Below are 20,246 nucleotides of genomic sequence, written 5' to 3' on the forward strand. Positions count from 1 at the left end.
TTTAGTGTACAAAAGGTTTTTATTTTCCAAACTATTGTCTAGGCGTTAACCTCGTCACAATAAGTTGTATAAGGGAAATATAAAGCGGAACAGAAACACCACTCCATTTAAACATTCAATACAAATGGGTTCAAATTAAAAACAGCACGTACAACGTCTTCACAAGGTGTCTTCTTCACTGAGGATAACACATAAATCCCCTAACAGTTACCGTACACCACCCCTACACTGAGGATAAAACATTTTTTTACTGCCAATCACAACAAAGGCCCACACACACACAAAAAAAGAGAGATGGTATTCTATCAAAAAATAACAGCATAAAACACAAATCCCCTAACAGTTACCGTACACCACCCCTACACTGAGAGGAGAATGGTACGACCCAAAACATTAACCAATCACATTCCTTACCATCATGCAACAGTACTTGAATTCTCAACAGTTCATGATATCAGAGCTACCAACCAACAGCAGGGGAGGGGGGGTAAAATCAATCACACATGAGCTTTGAATGACAAAAAAAAAACATTTCAAGTAAAATTACTGACCGAAACAAAACCAGTAAAACAACAAAAAAAGGTTTAGGGAATAAATGCTCAAAATGAAACCGTCATTGTGTTCAGAGACGGATGTTTTTACTGAGAACACCCATGATGCTGCAGTAGGTCAAAGGTCAGCCATGTCAGAAGAGGGGGGAGGGGGAATAGGGAGGAAACAAGAGGGGTAAATACAGATTCAGGAGGCCAGTACTGCTAGGTGTTCCTGGCCCTGGCCTGTAGTCTTACTAAAACTGTGTGTGTGTGTGTTCATGTTTGTCTTAATGCGAGTGTATTCATGTACTGAGTGTGAGCTCATGTCAAAACGTGTATATTGCTGTTCTCAATACTCAGTGGCGGCTGTCTGTGGACGGGGAACGAGAGCCACGAGACCTAGACCTGGAAGGAGACCTGGAAGGTGCACGCTGTGCAGGGGGAGGGGAGTGGGGAGAGGCAGACTTGCTGGGCTTGGAGGGCCGTTTGGAGGAAGTGGAGGAGGTCTCCTTGGCCCTGGGCGGTGGGGAACCGGGGGCGGCTCCTGCACCACCACGGGGGGCCGGGGAGCCGCTGTGGGAGCGAGAACGGGAGCGGTTGTAGTCCCTCTTGGGGGAGTGGGACCTGGACCGACGAGGGGTCCTGGAGCGGGACGGGGAGCGGTTGCGGGAACGGGAACGAGAGGAGCTCTCTGAGCGGGAGCGACTCCTGGAACCCCTGGGGAAGAGGAAGGAGAAGAGGAAGGAGAAGAGGAAGGAGAAGAGGAAGGAGAAGAGGAAGGAGAAGAGGAAGGAGAAGAGGAAGGAGAAGAGGAAGGAGAAGAGGAAGGAGAAGAGGAAGGAGAAGAGGAAGGAGAAAAGGATACACCCACTTCAAGTCACCTTTTTTGACCACACCCCCTTTTTTGATTGGAACAGAACTTTACATATCCAAGTGGTCAGTGTGACTTTTTTAGACCTGAATGTCAAAACTCTGACAAATATTGACCCATGTTAAATACCATGCCTTTAAAAATCACTGGAAAATAAATCAGTTAAGGATCTTAAAAGCTTAAAGTAAAAAAATACATTATAAGTCTTCTTCCCCTCTTTAACATGACTTAAGATGCGCAAACCTTTCCCTCCCTTCATATTAGCATGTGGTTGTAGCTTAGACAACATTTTCTACAGCTACGGTTGTTATGTTGTCACCATCAGTTGAGACATGCTCTTGAACACAGGGTGGGGGTGTCAAGTTTTGGCTGATAAAATGTACTCAAATGGAATAGAATTTAAAATTTCAACTTTCAAAATGGCACTACAAAGATGGTTAGAGGTCCAGACAGAGAGACAGAGAACATTGAATTGAATAGGAATACCCATTTTAAAATTATACTGTCAATCCTCTATAGGAAACCTATTGAATTAGCATTTAAGTTGACATTCGACAATTATTTTTTTTTATTTCACCTTTATTTAACCAGGTAGGCTAGTTGAGAACAAGTTCTCATTTGCAACTGAGACCTGGCCAAGATAAAGCATAGCAGTGTGAACAGACAACACAGAGTTACACATGGAGTATCAATATAAAATGGAGAACCAGCTCATTTGCAATGGTCTAAAGGGATAAGTTCATCCCATTTCTGATATTGTAATGACACCCATCCTGTCTGTATTCAAGAGCATGTTGTGTTTCAACTGATGGGAGGCACAACACAAAAACACCAGGTGATGTGAAATATGGTCTAATCTACAAAATATACTACGGTAATAATAAAATATATTTAAAAAAAAAAAGGTATAAAAATGACCATCTTAAATATTTTTTCTTCAAGAAATAATCAAGTCGTTTGAAAACCCTGCCTGTAAACTTTTAAATTATTAAAATCGTACTCAGCCGTTTATCTTTCCCAATGATGAAGACACGAATGTCTCATGTTATGTAAAATGGGTTAACTTTGAGCACCTTCGTCTCTTGAATGTTTTGGCATTCAGGTCCGACAGTCACTTTCTGACCACTTCAATGAGCAAACATGTATTTAGCAGATGGTGATTTAATTCAAAAGTGATTTACCCTAAATAAAACCCATCTGTCTGTTGTCTTATCAGTTCACTGAAGCCCTATTCAAATACACTGATAGTACATCCTTCCCTCAGTTCCTTAGAGGAAACATCTAGAAGGGCTTCAGTCTCCACACCAACTCACCTCTTCTTAGCTGCCTCGATCAGCTTGATTTTCCTTCCATTGATCTCCTTGCCAGACAGCTTCTCAACAGCGTTTTTCAGATCGCTGTAAGAAGCGAACTCAACCACCCTGAAGACCGACACGACAACACAAGAGGTCAGTAGGGATATAACTGAGACATTGGTTTAAATGTCCGTTATACGAGGAGGATGGGCGTTGGCAACGCGTCTAGGAAGAACAGCGAGGGGAGCGCGTGCCATTCTAGGGGAGCGCGTGCCAGTCTAGGGCAGCGCGTGCCAGTCTAGGGGAGCGCGTGCCAGTCTAGGGGAGCGCGTGCCAGTCTAGGGTGAGCAGCGCGTGCCAGTCTAGCGGGAGCGCGTGCCAGTCTAGCGCGTGCCAGGGGAGCGCGTGCCAGTCTAGGGGAGCGCGTGCCAGTCTAGTCTAGGGGGGAGTCTAGGGGCGCGTGCCAGTCTAGGGGATGCCACATGCCAGCACGTGCCAGTCTAGGGAGCGCGTGCAGTCTAGGGCAGCGCGTGCCAGTCGCAGCGCGTGCCAGTCTCTGCCAGTCTGGGGAGCGCGTGCCAGCGCATGACAGTCTAGGGGAGCGCATGCCAGTCATGCCAGGGGAGCGCATGCCAGTCTACATGCCAGTCTAGGGAGCGCGTGGGCCAGTCTAGGGGACCAGTCTAGGGAGCGCGTGCCAGTCTAGGGGAGCGCATGCCAGTCTAGGGGAGCGCATGCCAGTCTAGGGGAGCGCATGCCGTTCTTACCCTTCGTTGAGCTTGGGGCGATGGGCGTCTGCGAAGGTGACTTCCCCCGCCTGTCTCATGAAATCCTTCAGGTCCTACACAACGACAGGCTAAGTTAGGACCAGGACAACACTGTCAACATAATGCATCATATTTCCCCAAAGAGAGAAAGAGATCATAGAGCAACTACAAAGTAGAGGACGACCGATTAATCCGATTGGCCGATTAATTAGGGCCAATTTCAAGTTCTCGTAAAAATCAGAAATGGGTAATTTTGGACGACATTTTTATATATTTATATATATATAAAACATTGAAGGTTGTGCAATGTAACAGGGATATTTAGACTGATGGTTGCCACCCGTTAGATAAAATACGGAACGGTTCCGTATTTCACTGAAAGAATAAACGTCGTTTTCGAGATGATAAGCAGGCTCATAAGCATTCATTCAAACAGCCTGTCAACTCCCGAGATTAGGCTCATGTAGCCGATGTGAAATGGCTAGCTAGCACGCTAATAGCGTTTCAAACGTCACTCGCTCTGAGACTTGGAGTAGTTGTTCCCCTTGCTCTGCAAGGGCCGTGGCTTTTGTGGAGCGATGGGCAACGCTGCTTCGAGGGTGGCAGTTGTCGATGTGTTCCTGGTTCGAGCCCAGGTCGGAGTGAGGAGAGGGACGGAAGCTATACTGTTACACTGGCGATACTATAGTGCCTATAAGAACATCCAATAGTCAAAGGTTAATGAAATATAAACGGTATAGAGGGAAATAGTCCTATAATTCCTACAACCTAAAACTTCTTAACTGGGAATATTGAACTCATGTTAAAAGGAACCACCAGCTTTCATATGTTCTCATGTTCTGAGCAAGGAACTTAAACGTTAGCTTTCTTACATGGCACATATTGCACTTTTACTTTCTTCTCCAACACTGTTTTTACATTATTTAAACCAAATTGAACATGTTTCATGATTTATTTGACGCTAAATTGATTTTATTGATGTATTATATGAAGTTAAAATAAGTGTTCATTCAGTATTGTTGTAATAGTCATTACAAATATATATTTTTAAATCTTTATTTAAAATCGGCCGATCAAACTTTTTTTTGTCCTCCAATAATCGGTATCAGCGTTGAAAAATCATAAAATCGGTCGACCTCTACTACAAAGGCTAAGATACCTAGAGGGGTCCAAGAATCTTAGAGAACACTGCAAAATGACTGGCTGTCTGGTCCAGCAACACAGAATCATTGTGTTATAAATGTTGTCAGTTCAACGGTTAGGTCTGTCTGTGTGAGAAGTTGTGGGTACATTTGATGTCCGCGACCAATCAACTTGACAAAACTAGCTGTTCAGAATACACCACAGACCTCCTTAAGAATCCCCTTTTGTAGCAAATATAAGAGCTTGGCAAAATGGCCAAAAATAAGTATTCAACTGAACAGAGGCTACAAAGCCCTACACGCTTAAGACCGTTCCTAAGGAAATGTGATGAAATCCTTTGCCGGAAAAACAAAATGGTAGCTTACAGTCGGATCTTTTTGCTACTAATTGGTCTTTTGACCAATCATATTAGCGCTGAAAAATATCTGACCAATCATATTAGCACTGAAAAATATCTGACCAATCATGTTAGCACTGAAAAATATCTGACCAATCATGTTAGCACTGAAAAATATCTGACCAATCATATTAGCACTGAAAAATATCTGACCAATCATATTAGCACTGAAAAATATCTGACCAATCATATTAGCACTGAAAAATATCTGACCAATCATATTAGCACTGAAAAAAACAGAACGGCGAGCGTGCATAAAGATGGCAGAATTCAGATAGGATAGGACGGCATTGTTTTAGCACTGTCTTTAAACCACAGCATGGTTCAACGTGCCAATAAATCAATGCAATCTTTTGTTCTTTAATTAACGGCACCCTGGAGATAAAGTTAGGATCATCTACACCTATGATTTTTTTATTTTTTTAAACATTTTTTTTGTTTTTTATTACCGAGAGCGATGTACACAAATACTGACAACTTCGCAAAACAAAGAATTTGTGGTAGGTGTGAACCATCATCTTTATGCACCTCAACTATAGAGAAATAGTAACGTCATCTTCTTGAAGGCACCAACTACGCCACGGTTCGTTGGACAACGCCTATGGGGAAATTAACTGCGTTTCTGTAGGATTTTTGGATAAACGGCACATTTTTTTTTGAAGCATTTATGTGAAATCAAAAGGCTTCATAAAAAATAAAAAAACGTTAACTGACTACTATTGTCTCAGAAGAAAACGTACAAGAGTTCTTAAACTTGAGTTGAGCTTGAGTCAGCATTCATTCCAAAATCTTATTCTCTCCCCCGTAGGGACGATTCTACCACGACAATCTTCATCAGCATCACTGAATTTGGAAGGACCTAATATCAATAAGCATAAAAAGGCTAAATAAAAAAAGTAACGTTAACTGACTATAGTATCGTCGAACACGAGGTAATGCATTCTGTTTGTGTTTTTTTATTACTTTGCTCCATTGGGTAGCCTGTGAAACACAGCCTACGTGATCTGCAATTGGATCTGTATAAAAAACAGAGGAAGCCAACGTCAAATATTTCAAGTTGACCCGAACATTGATTTTGGATTATTTTTTGCATTGTCTCAAAATTATTGGACCCCGCTGTCTTTAAAAACAACTACACAGAATAGTCATCAATATAAAAAGTCTGCATGACCAGCAGAGGTGTTTGTGTTGATGAACCCCAAGAGCCCTGTCGTCTCTGGCTAGACAGGAGCTCCCTAACACCCGGGACGGGAACCCCATCTAGGGCTCAGCACCCCCCCTCAGTCTCAGTACAGAGAGTCAACAGGGAGGAAGAGAGGAAACTAATACCTGATATCGACCCCTTTGGAGCAGGCCGTAGCAGGCTCTCCTAGTCCACCATACCATAACCACCTTGATCGCACCTTGTGATCCAACCTTGACCTCTCGTGACCTCGCTCAGCAGATTTTATCCACTTCTGGGCACCTCTCGCGATGTGCGGACGGAACCACAGCACATGGGGAGGGGAGGGGATTGGGGGGGGGAGATATGGATCGATCGAAGCCTCTCAAATTAACGAACCACCATGGATCAGACCAAAACACCGCCACCATCATCATGAACACCATCATCGAATCTCCTCTTTCTGCCTCTCTGTTTGTGATTTGTGTCAGCACGGCGCTCCGGCCATCGAGGCCCCCACCAGGGGGACAGCGAGTGTGAGCGAAGGGGCAGCCAGCGCTTCTAGAGCAGAGCGAGTAGTGGAACCCGGGGCTGGGACCTGACCCCCCGACCAAGCGAGGGAGCACTCTCTCATACGACCAGCAGGAGGAGAGGAACCAACTAGGAGCGGGCCGACAGGCACGCTGGCTGGCACGACATGGCTCAACCCAGAGAGAGGGACCCTGATTGGGTTAACTCCACCATAAGAAGCGCTCTCTTCCATACGACACAACAGTCAGGCTGGCAAATAAAGGGGTGAAGAATTGGTTAAAATTAAAAAACAGACAAACGTTTTTTTTTTTCTCCCTCTTGTATCTAATCAACTGCATTCTTTAGCTGCAGCAAATAGCTGGCTAGCCATTTCTCCACCGGAAGCTCTCAGGAAAGGGCTGGATATGTACTGAGAGCTCTTGATAGGTTATTAAATACTGTGCAAGGAGCCATTTGGGCCAATCACAACACATTTAGTGCTGTCGATTTGCATATTTATTTGCTCTCAGCCCATGGAATATTACCACATATACTAAAATAAACGTAAGCAAAAAAAAAACAAAAAAAGAAAAGAGTATGAGTCTTGTATTAGTCTTTACCTGGACTGCACCAGGAAGTTGCCTTGAGATCATTACTAGTGAAGATTTCAGGTATAAAGATGAGCGTTCTCTCCATCTGATCAGCCAGAGCCTGGAGTTACTAACAGGCAGGTAGAGACACACCCAGGTAAGGAACTCACCTGCCAGCTGACGCGAGATGACAGGTTCTCCACGATGAGACGGTTCTCCGTACGCATCGGAGGAGGGTTCCTACTGCGATGAGGGGGGGGGGGGACGAAAGAACAGTGTGAGAACTTTGCAGATTATCTAGAACCGTGGTTCCCTTACAGTAGGTGAGAACACATCGGTGGGTCATGGTTGTAGTTCCTTCGTCCAAAGCCGGAATTTGGTCCCGGCTAGTAGCCTAATACTTTTTTTTTTTTTTTTGCTGTGGTGGGAGAGAGAACCGCAGTACTGATTTAGGATCAGTTTTCCCCCTGTCCATTTGTTATAATCTAACATGCGTATCAGATCCTAGAACACCTCCAACTTTGCTTTGTGTCTACAGGACCATGACTGAACTATTTTAATTATTTTTAGTCAAAAGGGGATGAGAGCAGTCTCAGCGCACACAGAGCTGATAGTGTCTGGACAACTGCTCGTCGAACATCTTGTACCAAAACCAAGGGCCTTTGCTGCTATAACAGCCTCCACTCTTCTGGAAAGGCTTTCCACTAGATGCTGGGAGCATTGCTGAGGGGAATTGCTTGCATTCAGCCACAAGAGCATTAGTGAGGTCGAACGCCGATGTTGGGTGATTAGGCCTTGTGCCAATTCATCCCAGGTCAGGGCTCTGTGCAGGCCAGTCAAGTTCTTCCACACCGATGTTGACAAACCATTTCTGTGTGGACCTTGCTTTGTGCACGGGGGTATTGTCAATCTGAAACAGGAAAGGGCCACCCCCAAACTGTTGCCACAATGTTGGAAGCACAGAATCATAAAGAATGTCATTGTGTGCTGTAGTGTTAAGATTTCCCTTCACTGGAACAAAGAGGACCAAACCATGAAAAACAGCCTCAGACCATTATTCCTCCTCCACCAAACTTTACAGTTGGCATTATGCATTGGGGGAGGTAGCGTTCTCCTGGCATCCACCAACCCCAGATTTGTACGTTGGACTGCCAGATGGTAAAGTGTGATTCATCACCCCAGGGAACATGTTTCCACTGATCCAGAGTCCCAATGGTGGCGAGCTTTACACCACTCCAGGAGACGCTTGGCATTGCGCATGGTGATCTTGTGCTTGTGTGCGGCTGCTTGGCCATGGAAACCCATTTCATGAAGCTGCCAACAAAACGTTATTGTGCAGACGTTGCTTCCAGGGGCAGTTTGGAACTCGGTAGTGGGTGTTGTAACCAAGGACAGATTTGTATTTATTTTTATTTTACAAGCGCCCACTCTGACCTTGTGTGGCCTACCACTTCACGGCTGAGCCGTTGTTGCTCCTAGAAGTTTCCACTTCACAATAACGGCACTGAGTTGAACCGGGGGCAGCTCCAGCAGGGCAGAAATTTGACAAACTGACTTGTTGGAAAAGTGGCATCCTATGACAGTGCCACGTTGACAGTCACAGAGCTCTTCAGTGAGGCCATTCTACAGCCAATGTTTGTTCTCAGGAGATGACATGGCTGTGTGCTCCATTTTATACACCTGTCAGTATTGGGTGTGGCTGAACTCAACGAATACACCAATTTGAAGGGGGGTGTCCACATACTTTTGTATACATAGTTTATATTCATAGCAATTTTCCCAAAAAAGGTGCTTCATATTGACAGAAAGTGGAATAAACTGTCATTTGAACTTACTCTGCCGGTGGTCCACTTGGTTGGTTTGTCCTTATGGAAATTTGAGACAAAATATCCACAGGAAAGTATTATTAAACAAGACTTTAAAGATGCTGGTACTGAGAAGTCTATATCCTGGCATGTGCATGCACGCAATTACATTGTACGTGTGCCTCAGGTGATGAACAAACCTGCGAAAGCCACGTACAGACACCAGTGTTTTAAAGTTGGTTTAATAACACCTTGATGTGTGTATTTTTTTTGTCTCAACTGTCCACAACGTAAAAAGGGACTTCAGATTTGAGGAGCCTGTATGTTGTTAGCGACGGGGAAGTCCCCACTGGAAATAATAGGAGGCTAGCTAACAGTATGAATGTTCAAATTACCTCCGACTATCCTGGGAGCCACGGCCGTAGCGATCTGGGAAGCGGCCGCCACCACCACCACCACCACCCTCCTCCTCCCCCACCACCACCACCACCTCCTCCTCCTCTGTCCCCACCGCGTCCTCGGCCACCACGCAGGCGCACTCGGGCATGCTCAATGGTTACCCTAAGAGAGAATGGAAATGGAGAGGAGAGAACAGAGGGCTATGGAAGGATGTTCTAACTACCACAGATCCTTAATTGATGTGTGGGCACTGAGCCAACGTGGCTGTGATGTGTAAATGTCCATCGTGAACAGAGCCGCCCTCACTTTACCTCTCGTTGCAGAGCTCCTTGCCGTCCAGCTCATAAACGGCATCCTCAGCATCCCTGGGATCATCGAACTCCTGGACAACAACATAGAACATTCAGACCGCTATCCATTCTAGAACATTCAGACCACTATCCATTCTAGAACATTCAGACCACTATCCATTCTAGAACATTCAGACCACTATCCGTTCTAGAACATTCAGACCACTATCCATTCTAGAACATTCAGCTAGCTAACACAGCAATGACTTAGCGGAGTTGGTAATTGAGGGCTTAGCTAAGCGTGTCAGGGAGTAGACTTAAATGCACACTAACAATTTTATATTAAAAAAAAAACAACATTTTGGCAGATGACCGAGTACGGCATTAGTAACAAACACCTTACTCTGCTAAACTTAATAAAAAAAAAAAAGCAGAGTAAGGTGTTTACTAATGCCATTTGATGTTTTAATGGACAAAATGTGATTTTCTTAAAAAAAAAATAAGGACATTTCTAAGTGACCCCAAACTATATAAAGTATAAACACACACTACCGTTCAAAGGTTTGGGGTAACTGAGATATGCCATCGTTTTTGAAAGAAAAGCACATTTTGTCCATTAAAATAACATAAAATTGATGAGAAATACAGTCTAGACATTGTTAATGACTATTGTGGAATATCTACATAGGCGTACAGAGGCCCATTATCAGCAACCATCACACCTGTGTTCCAATGGCACATTGTGTTAGCTAATCCAAGTTGATAATTTTAAAAAGGCTAATTGATCATTAGAAATCCCTTTGCAATTATGTCAGCACAGCTGAAAACTGTTCCTGATTAAAGAAGCAAAAAAAATATCCTTTAGACGAGTTGAGTATCTGGAGCATCAGCATTTGTGGGTTCGATTACAGGCTCAAAATGGCCAGAAACAAAGAACTTTCTTCTGAAACTCAGTCTATTCTTGTTCTGAGAATTGAAGGCTATTCCATGTGAGAAATTGCCAAGAAACGGAAGATCTCAGACAGCACTGTACTACTCCCTTCACTGAGCAGCGCAAACTGTCTCCAACCAGGATAGAGTGGGAGGCCCCAGTGCACAACTGAGCAAGAGGACAAGTACACAAGTGTCTCTAGTTTGAGAGACAGACGCCTTACAAGTCCTCAACTGGCAGCTTCATTGAATAGTAAACGCAAAACACCAGTCTCAACGTCAACAGTGGAGAGGCGACTCCGGGATGCTGGCCTTCTAGGCAGAGTTCCTCTGTCCAGTCTCAACGTCAACCGTGGAGAGGGGACTCCGGGATTCTGAAAGTTAACTTGTTAACTAGCCACATTGACACGACCTGTTATTAGTTAGGACATGCACCTGCCCAATGTAGCCCGTGTACACAGGAAGATTTAGTATGGAGAATAGGAGCCATTTTGTCCCTGTTTAGGAGTTGTGTGTAGGATGTCCGTCAAGGGTTATTTTCTACTCGTTCTGCACAACAGCGGGTACTATATGTTGGGGTCATAGGTCAATGGTCTCACGTGCATGTAGGTAGCACAGGTGACCAGGAAGGGTTAGTACCGGTGAGAGGAGAGCACAGAGTTCTTACCGTATCACAGGTACAGCTTATAGACTGCATCTGGGTCACCTTTTGAATAGGAATGCGTTTTTGGAGCTATTTATATACACGCAATAAAATGGGAACTACACCCCAAAAGAGTAATGGTTTGGAAAGCGGGTTTTTGTGGAAGCATTATGGACAGCTCTCCTCTGTGCCAGTGCATAGGGAAATCACCACTGCAGAGACTGTTCGCTAAATTGGCAAGACAATCTAAATCCTTCCTTGTTTATTCATGAGTTGCATGTTTCGTCACAATATTATTTTTTAGGTTTGTTTTGAACGGATGGCCGGACTGAGCATTCTACTCACTGCATCTTTAATAAGAGCCGATGAAAATTCAATCAAAAGTGCATCATCGATGAGCGCCGACGAAGATGATCTGAAGTGCATTACAGGGGCTTAGAAACACGATGCCATTCATAAAGGAAGCACATCATTAGTAGGAAAACCATTTATCATCATTCCGAAGTCGCCAGATTGACTTTAGATGCAGTATAACGTGTCGCTAGCTATTTTTGAACAACATTGGCATCTGCCTAAAGTAAATTTGACATGATAATGCTGGCAAAGTTGTTTCCTACAACAACAAAAAAAACAACCTTTAACTTAACTTAAGCCATGTCATCGTATTTCCAGGCACTACATTGTAATTTTGACTAGACCGTCACCAGCCTCCGTCCAGAATGACCAGGCACCACTACTGCGCTGGCAGTAGAGGACGGCTTAAACTTTCATAACGTCGGCCCGACGCGACCGAGTTTAGGAGGAGCAACCTAGGAATGTGTTGGCCAGGCATCAACATTCTATTCTGAAGTCTCGCCAATGCTCTGAAAATGGCTTATTTCCCATGCGTTTTCAAACGATCAACCAAAGGTGTAGCGAGCCAATTTGACGCGATCCACCGATCAATCAACAAAGAGCCTATAATTTCTGCCAGCAGCAATCGTGATTAAACACTATTTAAAAAACAAATGTTGATGTTAACTTCACTAAGTAGGTCTACATTGGTTGGATTAAAAAACAAGTTCCACTTACCACTTTACGAAGGTTCTACTGTACGAAGGTTCTACTGTACGAAGGTTCTACTGTACGAAGGTTCTACTGTACGAAGGTTCTACTGTACGAAGGTTCTACTGTACGAAGGTTCTACTGTACGAAGGTTCTACTGGTAGCTTGCTAAGTAAACATCAGCTAACAGAACACCGGCAAAAAGCACCCTTCTGTTGATTGACAGGCAGAGCCCACAACAGATGGGAAATAAACCTAAGCCACTCCCCCTTGTCAGGTACAGATCACTCATATCCAATAAATGGTGGCCAATATTGAGAGAAATTGTGAAGCTACCCTCGCTAATTTAAAGCCATAAAACGCAGGCAGTTAACCTGCTGTGGAACTCTGATAGAGCTAAACGTGCGCAATGTATTTGCATGGAATCAAAAATCGGTAAGTAGTCTAGTAGTTCTGACTGTGATCTTTAAGAGGTGACGATATTAAAAGCAAATATTTAACATTGACTTTAAAAATGGCACACTTGTCAATGGTTTCAGCGGGCAAATCAAACACTGCATCTTATTGTAACCAGCTTTTTCTTATTTAACTGACTTTCCTAGTTAAATAAAAGGTAAAGAAGAACAAGTTCTTATTTACAATGATGGCCTGCCGGGGAACAGTGGGTTAACTGCCTCGTTCCGGGGGCAAAATTACAGATTTTTACCTCGTCAGCTCAGGGATTCGATCCAGCAACCTTTCGGTTACCGGCCCAACGCTCTAACCACTAGGCTATTCATCATCTAAACTAGGCTATTCATCATACAAACTCTGGGCGTGTTCGTAAATACACTGTGGCCAACTACTTAGATTTCAGATCACTCACATCGGAGTGTGCTAGGGCATATGGGCCGGGTGAGGTTCTCTCTCATTTGTGTCTGGAAGTAGCTAGCAAGCCAGCCAACTTCAGCCAGATAGCTTGGGTGCTTGACTGCCGTTCACAACGCTAGGATCAACCCTACTCCTCCCTTTACAAACCAATAGTACAGTTGAAACGGCAGTAACTGCAGCCGACCCGTATTTACACTGCACAAGTACAGCAGTATTTAGTATTTTGAAAGCAGTATTTTTCGTAAAGCCCGGGTCACTCTCCGAGAGCAAAACACTCTGGAGGGCAATTGTAAATTCAGAGCTTTGTCAGATTGTCCTTTTGCAAATTCAGGGCGTTTTGCTCTCGGATCGCACACTGGACGCTCTGGCCGAGGAGTATGGTTGATCCAAGGGTTCTGACCTAACAACGGTAGTCAAGCACCCAAGCTAACTGGCTAAACTTAGCTCACTTGCTAACTACTTCCAGACACAAATGAGAGAACGCCTCACTGATCATTTTACTCCCCCTAGCTGAGATGGTTAGGCTGTTTTGGGGATATAAACAAGGAATTTATCAAACAAAAAGGACAATTTCTGATGTTTCTGGGACATATTGGAGTGCCAGCTGAAGATCTTCAAAGGTAAGGCATGAATTATATAGTTTCGTGTCACACCCACCTGGTTGAAATATTTTCATGTGTTTGTATGATGGGGCGCTGTCCTCAGATAATCGCATGGTTTGCTTTCACCGTAAAGCCTGACGGCTGGATTAAGAAGTTAGTTTCTTGAAATCGGAGTAGATAGTGAATATATGAACACCCCTATAGGCTTGAACTCAGAATAACTCAGAATCAAATAGGCATGACAAAAATAACATGGTCGCTGTGGTAGAAAGTTTATTTTGAGTGGCGATGTTCTGCATATAAATCAGTGTTCCATTTGGTAACTTGATTTCAGATGTGTCCATGTAACTAGGATTGTTAGGTAAATCGTTCTTGCAAAGTATGCAAACATAAAAAATAAAAAAAATAACTAATTAAATAAAAGGTCGTGTGCAATTTGTGTTGTATACTGACCACAAAACCAAAGCCCCTCTTGAGGTCGATGTCTCGGATGCGGCCGTATCCTTTAAAGAATCTCTCCACGTCCTTCTCTCTGGCGGACGGGTTCAACCGGCCGACAAATATGCGGCATCCACTCATTCTGGCTGTAGGATGTGTATCTGATAGCAAAACAGTAAAAGAAAAAGAAATCGACCTATGATGATAAATATTTTTGATGAAAACGACCTATGACGATACTATATTGAAGGAATGATGTTAAAACGTCGTGTCAGGTGGCCCAGTCACCAGAAATACTTTCAATGCGCACACCCACATCATTCATTAGCTAACAGCATTTTTTTGTTGCTAACGTTAGCTAGGAATACCATCGTTTACAAAGTGCAGAATGTAAACAGAAGTTCAATACATTATCAAAATAAATATAATAAACCGTGCAATCATGTATACTCATGCCGGAGAGGTTTCAAAAGCGACTAATTATCGTTACCTTAACTGCGACAGTCATCGTGCATTTTTATTGTGGTGGGGGGCCTTGTGATTGCGTGATCGCAAGATAAACACCACAAAGATAACACTAACAAGCTTGTTAACCACATTGTTTCCGATTAGCAATACTTGTGCATCAACATGAGTTACATCCATCTTAATTGTGAAAATATTCATTTTTAACATACCTTTCTGTGTTTTTCTTCTGCTGGGGGGGAGATTGACTTGCTGCCTCTTGAAAACACAGCGGAAAAAGACACGCACACAAAATGGAGTCGGCTTTTCAATGACACGGTGCAGTAGTACCACAGAACAACCAGATATTTCACTGGATGTATAAATGTGAAGCATCTGGTTTGCGATTCCATTCACTACCAAATATGGTAGGGAGAGGAAGCCCACTGGCGGGCAGGGGGAGGAGATGGATTTTGGCCGATATTATGCAAATCTTCTCATCAATTATATATATATATATTCACTCTGGAGGGCAGTTTGTCTCAATACAGTTTTCTGTTATGAACAGAACGGACTAAGTTTTGTTGACTTCAACCTTTTGCAAATTGAGTTATTGCACACGGGCAGTTCACAGAGTAGGCGTTCCCTATTGGAAATATGCAGATGTTGACTACAACGCGCCAATAGGATCTCACTAGCTTGTGCTTGGCTCTGCCCACCTCCTGCCCACCGCCTTACTTGTTCTGCCCACTATGACTCATTTGTTCGCGTTTGAAACGGTAAGCTGTGGTCTGTCTTGGTTTAGTTATAAAAAATCTTTGGTAGTACTTTATCTAGCCGCTAGGTAATCACCTAGTCAGTCACAAGGTTCAAAATCTACATAAAACAATGGTTGGTGGCACTCTGTCACTCATAGTAGTAGGAGGACCCAATATAAAATGGCATGGCGCTTTATGTCCTAGAGTTGATGTACTGCTGATATGTTGCTGTTGTGTTTACAGTTAGTAAGATGAACAGCTAGCCAGTATCATGATACTATGGTTGATGTTAAGACACAATCTGCCCTCCAATGAGGTGTGGTTGTCCAGGAGTGTCCTTGAGGAGGAGGAGGTCACAGTGGGTAGGCCTTAAAAGCATCTGTTCTCTACAGGCCTTTCGCCCGTGTTTACTATGGGTCTGTCCATCTTTTAGCCTGCTTTACTTACCTCACAGCAATCTTTGGGCCGCTGAATAAAAACACTAAACACAGATCAATTCAGGGTGTTCTTAAAATGTGTTTTCTGTCTCTGCTTCCTTACAACGTAAAACATAGAGGTTACAGAAGGTCTAGGTCCTCGTTAAAACAGGGAGGTTACAGAAGGTCTAGGTCCTCGTTAAAACAGGGAGGTTACAGAAGGTCTAGGTCCTCTTTAAAACATGGAGGTTACAGAAGGTCTAGGTCCTCTTTAAAACATGGAGGTTACAGAAGGTCTAGGTCCTCTTTAAAACATGGAGGTTACAGAAGGTCTAGGTCCACTTTAAAACAGGGAGGTTACAAAAGGTCTAGGTCCTCGTTAGGTCCTCGTTAAAACAGGGAGGTTACAGAAGGTCTAGGTCCTCTTTAAAACATGGAGGTTACAGAAGGTCTAGGTCCTCTTTAAAACATGGAGGTTACAGTCTAGGTCGTTAAAACATGGAGGTTCGTTAAAACAGGGAGGTCAGAAAGGTCCTCGTTAAAACAGGGAGGTTACAGAAGGTCTAGGTCCTCGTTAAAACAGGGAGGTTACAGAAGGTCTAGGTCCTCTTTAAAACATACAGAAGGAGGTTACAGAAGGTCCTCTTTAAAACAGGGAGGTTCAGAAGGTCTCTCTTAAAACAGGGAGGTTACAGAAGGTCTAGGTCCTTTAAAACATGGAGGTTAAAACATGGAGGTTACAGAAGGTCTAGGTCCTCTTTAAAACAGGGAGGTTACAGAAGGTCTAGGTCCTCTACATGGAAAACTCTTTAAAACAGGGAGGTTACAGAAGGTCTAGGTCCTCTTTAAAACAGGGAGGTTACAGAAGGTCTAGGTCCTCTTTAAAACATGGAGGTTACAGAAGGTCTAGGTCCTCTTTAAAACAGGGTTACAGAAGGTCTAGATCCTGTAATCTTCAGGGTTTACAGGTTGCATTTAATTTTTTTTTTTATTGAATCATGGGCCGAATAAAGTGGGTCAATATAAAACAATCAATGATCATGGCTTGTAAAAGGTTAAACAGGGTTAATCAATGATCATGGCTCGTATAAAAGGTTAACCACAGGGTTAATCAATTAACCACAGGGTTAATCAATGATCATGGCTCGTATAAAAGGTTGACCACAGGGTTAATCAATGATCATGGCTCATATAAAAGGTTAACCACAGGGTTCGTATAAAAGGTTAACCACAGGGTTAATCAATGATATAAAATGGTATAAAAGGTTAACCACAGGGTTAATCAATGATCATGGCTTGTATAAAAGGTTGACCACAGGGTTAATCAATGATCATCATAAAAGGTTAACCACAGGGTTAATCAATGATCAATGTATAAAGGTTGACCACAGGGTTAATCAATGATCATGGCTTGTATAAAAGGTTGACCACAAGGGTTCAGGGTTAATCAATGATCATGGCTCGTATAAAAGGTTGACCACAGGGTTAATCAATGATCATGGCTATAAAAGGTTAACCACAGGGTTAATCAATGATCATGGCTCTTAACCACAGGGTGATCATGGCTTGTATAAAAGGTTAACCACAGGGTTAATCAATGATCATGGCTTGCATATAAAAGGTTAATATGACCACAGGGTTAATCAATGATCATGGCTTGTATAAAAGGTTGACCACAGGGTTAATCAATGATCATGGACCACAGGGTTAATCAATGATCATGGCAGGGTTAATCAATGATCATGGCTTGCATGACCACAGGGTTAATAAAAGGTTAAAAGGTTAACCACAGGGTTAATCAATGATCATGGCGTATAAAAGGTTAACCACAGGGTTAATCAATGATCATGGTATAAAAGGTTGTTAAAACAGGGTTAATCAATATAAAACAGGGTTAATCAATGATCATGGCTCGTATAAAAGGTTGACCACAGGGTTAATGGCTTGCATAAAAGGTTGAGGGTTAATCAATGATCATGGCTTGTATAAAAGGTTAACCACAGGGTTAATCAATGATCATGGCAGGGTTAATCAATGATCATATAAAAGGTTAACCAAGGGTTAATCAATGATCATTATAAAAGGACCACAGGTTAATCAATGATCATGGCTCGTATATAACCACAGGGAATGGCTTGTATAAAAGGTTAACCACAGGGTTAATCAATGATCATGGCTCAATGATCATGGCTTGTATATAAAAGGTTAACCACAGGGTTAATCAATGATCATGGCTTGTATAAAAGGTTAACCACAGGGTTAATCAATGATCATGGCTTGTATAAAAGGTTGACCACAGGGTTAATCAATGATCATCATAACCACAGGGCAATGATCGTATAAAAGGTTGTTAACCACAGGGTTAATCAATGATCATGGCTTGTATAAAAGGTTAACCACAGGGTTAATCAATGATCTTGTATAAAAGGTTAACCACAGGGTTAATCAATGATCATGGCTTGTATAAAAGGTTAACCACAGGGTTAATTAATCAACCACAGGGTTAATCAATGGCTTGTATAAAAGGTTAACCACAGGGTTAATCAATGATCATGGCTTGTATAAAAGGTTAACCACAGGGTTAATCAATGATCATGGCTTGTACCAGGGTTAATCAATGATCATGGCTTGTATAAAAGGTTAACCACAGGGTTAATCAATGATCATGGCTTGTATAAAAGGTTGCACAGGGTTAATCAATGATCATATAAAGGTTAACCACAGGGTTAATCAATGATCATGGCTTGTATAAAAGGTTCAGGGTTAATCAATGATCATGGCTTGTATAAAAGGTTAACCACAGGGTTAATCAATGATCATGGCTTGTAAAAGGTTGACCACAGGGTTAACCACAGGGTTAATCAATGATCATGGCATCGTATAAAAGGTTAACCACAGGGTTAATCAATGATCATGGCTTGTATAAAAGGTTAACCACAGGGTTAATCAATGATCATGGCTTGTATAAAAGGTTAACCACAGGGTTAATCAATGATTGCTTGTATAAAAGGTTAACCACAGGGTTAATCAATGATCATGGCTTGTATAAAAGGTTAACCACAGGGTTAATCAATGATCATGGCTTGTATAAAAGGTTGACCACAGGGTTAATCAATGATCATGGCTTGTATAAAAGGGTTAACCTCAGGGTTAATCAATGATCATAAAAGGCAGGGTTAATCAATGTTAAAGGTTGACCACAGGGTTAATCAATGATCATCAGGGTTAATCAATGATCATGGGTATAAAAGGACCACAGGGTTAATCTCATATAAAAGGTTGACCACAGGGTTAATCAATGATCATCTTGTATAAAATGTTAACCACAGGGTTAATCAATGATCATGGCTCATATAAAAGGTTAACCACAGGGTTAATCAATGATCATGGCTTGTATAAAAGGTTAACCACAGGGTTAATCAATGATCATGGCATGTTGTTAACCACAGGGTTAATCAATGATCAAAGGTTAACCACAGGGTTAATCAATGATCATGGCTTGTATAAAAGGTTAACCACAGGGTTAATCAATGATCATGGCTCGTATAAAAGGTTAACCACAGGGTTAATCAATGATCATGGCTCGTATAAAAGGTTGACCACAGGGATCCACAGGGTTAATCAATGATCATGGGTATAAAAGGTTGACCACAGGGTTAATCAATGATCATGGCTCATATAAAAGGTTGACCACAGGGTTAATCAATGATCATGGCATGTATAAAAGGTTGACCACAGGGTTAATCAATGATCATGGCTCATATAAAAGGTTCAGGGTTAATCAATGATCATGACCACAGGGGCTTGTATAAAAGGTTGACCACAGGGTTAATCAATGATCATGGCATGTATAAAAGGTTAACCACAGGGTTAATCAATGATCATGGCTCGTATAAAAGGTTGACCACAGGGTTAATCAATGATCATGGCTCGTATAAAAGGTTGACCACAGGGTTAATCAATGATCATGGCTTGTATAAAAGGTTGACCACAGGGTTAATCAATGATCATGGCTCATATAAAAGGTTAACCACAGGGTTAATCAATGATCATGGCTCGTATAAAAGGTTAACCACAGGGTTAATCTGCTTTATGTTCCCAAAACCCTTTTGAGTAAAGAAATGCCAATGTTTGCCTGAGACGATCCGGATGAATCAAACACAAAACCAAGGTGAGTGGAATCCTTGACCAGCTGGAGTTGTAGTGTAATACCCCCGGCATGCATTCTTTTCCAGTATGGAAATGTCAAAATGGGTCACCTCCCAAATTGCCCTTTATTCTCTATAGTGCGCTACTTTTGACCAGGATCCATAGGGCTCTGGTCGAAAGTAGTGCACTA

General features: G+C 42.7%; 1 pseudogene; it reads right to left on the reverse strand.

The window, feature by feature from the left end:
* On the reverse strand, positions 1-15,076 carry LOC135506233 (serine/arginine-rich splicing factor 5-like; annotated as a pseudogene).
* Positions 15,077-20,246: the final 5,170 nt, after the last annotated feature.

Source organism: Oncorhynchus masou, chromosome 19 (genome assembly GCF_036934945.1).
Source record: "Oncorhynchus masou masou isolate Uvic2021 chromosome 19, UVic_Omas_1.1, whole genome shotgun sequence".
NCBI classification, from domain to species: domain Eukaryota; kingdom Metazoa; phylum Chordata; class Actinopteri; order Salmoniformes; family Salmonidae; genus Oncorhynchus; species Oncorhynchus masou.